We start from the raw sequence: 1,920 nt of genomic DNA, 5'->3' as shown, positions 1-1,920 counted from the left end.
GACTCCTCTGTTATAAAACCAGAAACCCGGCATTAGAAAAAACCTGATATCTCCTCTCTGTGCGTTTGTTTGAAACATAGCTACGGTTGCTAGGCACTACAGTGGTTTTTCCCCAAAGGCCACAAGAGTCAGCAATGACGCCATAGCCACAGGCTCTATAATAAGAAGTGAATGCTACCACCACTGTGGTGTCATCCATTGGTTTGTGGACTACTGTTTAAAGCTTTGGATTTATCATTTTGGCACCAACCTGTTTTTGTTTTGGTGCCCAAGAAAGTACCCACAGGAGACTTTTGACTCCCCATTGTAGAGAAATATGCTGCAGCTCAATGGGTGGCAGAGCAGAAGCTGCAACATTCAACAATCATTGACTTCAGATGTTCCACTCACTTCCATGGACACAGGTGCATACAGTCAGCGTCAGTTTAAGTTGTTATTTCTTATTATTTGATTTATAACAGAGGCAGGATTTAGGAAAATCAATATATATTTATTTCAATATAAATGAAACTTTTTGAAGGCAGTTGACTCCAAGGCTTGTAGACGTCCAAGGCCTACAAACGTACATCAAACCCTCATCAGGCAGTTTGTAACAACAACTTTTATCAAAATATCCAAGTTCACAAAATTGTTTCTGTTATTTACATTTTTTTCTAAGGTCTAGTTACTAGTTTTAGTTTTAGTTTCCATCCATCCATCCATCCATCATCCATCCATCCATCCGTCCATTCATCCACCATCTGTCCATCGTCCATCCATCCATCCGTCCATCCGTCCATCATCCCATCCAGCCATTCAATTCAATTCAATTTTATTTATATAGCGCCAAATCACAACAATAGTCGCCTCAAGGCGCTTTACATTGCACAGTAGATCGTACAATAATAGTCATCCATTCGTCCATCCAGCCAGCCATCCATCCGTCCAGCCACCCAGCCATCTATTCATCCGTCCAGCCATCCATCCATCCAGCCAGCCAGCCAGCCAGCCATTATCCATCCATCCATCCATCCATCCAGCCATTGTCCATCCATCCATCCATCGTCCATCTTCTTCCACTTATCTAGCCAGGATAGATCATCACCTTGTCATACATCCAATTTGGCCTACTTAGGGAATTAAGAGCAGACATAAACATTTACATTCACCCTCTGACTTCAGCATTCTGGAGCACACCGTAGTACCAGCCAGGCACAGCTCTCAGACAGATGCTGCCCTCAGTTCACAGACAGGCCACCACGCTCACGGACTCAGAGGTCGACATGTGGTGGAACTAGACGTCAGCAGGAGCAGCAGGTTCAGCAAAACAAACTAAAAAAAACCCACAAGGGTAAATGCAGGAATGTGTAACGGTGTGTTCACACCGAACGCGATAGACGCGCGCGAAAACGCCCCAAACGCCCCTAATTTGACGCGTGCACATTCGCACCTCGACGCGTGTCCAAGAAAAATCCGTCGCGCGTCAAAATTGCATATTTTGACGCGCGTGAACCGGAAATGTGGGAGGGATGTGGGAGGAAGTTGTGCCAGACCGGTATCTTTGCTAGATGGCAGCTGTCGAGCTAGCGTTTCTATTTACTGTGGAGAGCAGAGCAGCAGCGTTAAGGACGTCCTTGCCGTACCTGGGTCCATCAGGTCTTTCAGACGGGTGAGCAGTTCGGTGAGTTTCACCACTTGCTCCAGGAGCTGCGCCTGGATGACGGCTGATTTCAGCGATATCGCCGTCTTTCCCTGCCCAGTTTGAGGACCTGCTGTCCCGCGTTGGTCCAAGAATCGCCCGCCTAGACACCAACTACAGGCGCTCAATCCCACCTGCAGAGCGCCTGTCCATCTGCCTGCGGTTAGTAAAAGTGTTTAATACGGTAGTCCTTTATTGATACCTGTGCTAATATGCTAAACTATCGTTTATACACTGCTAAC

This window comes from Oreochromis niloticus, linkage group LG14 (assembly GCF_001858045.2).
Source record: "Oreochromis niloticus isolate F11D_XX linkage group LG14, O_niloticus_UMD_NMBU, whole genome shotgun sequence".
Classification (NCBI taxonomy): Eukaryota; Metazoa; Chordata; class Actinopteri; order Cichliformes; family Cichlidae; genus Oreochromis; species Oreochromis niloticus.
The sequence above is the reverse complement of the archived record's forward strand: the minus strand, read 5'-3'. Positions refer to the sequence as shown.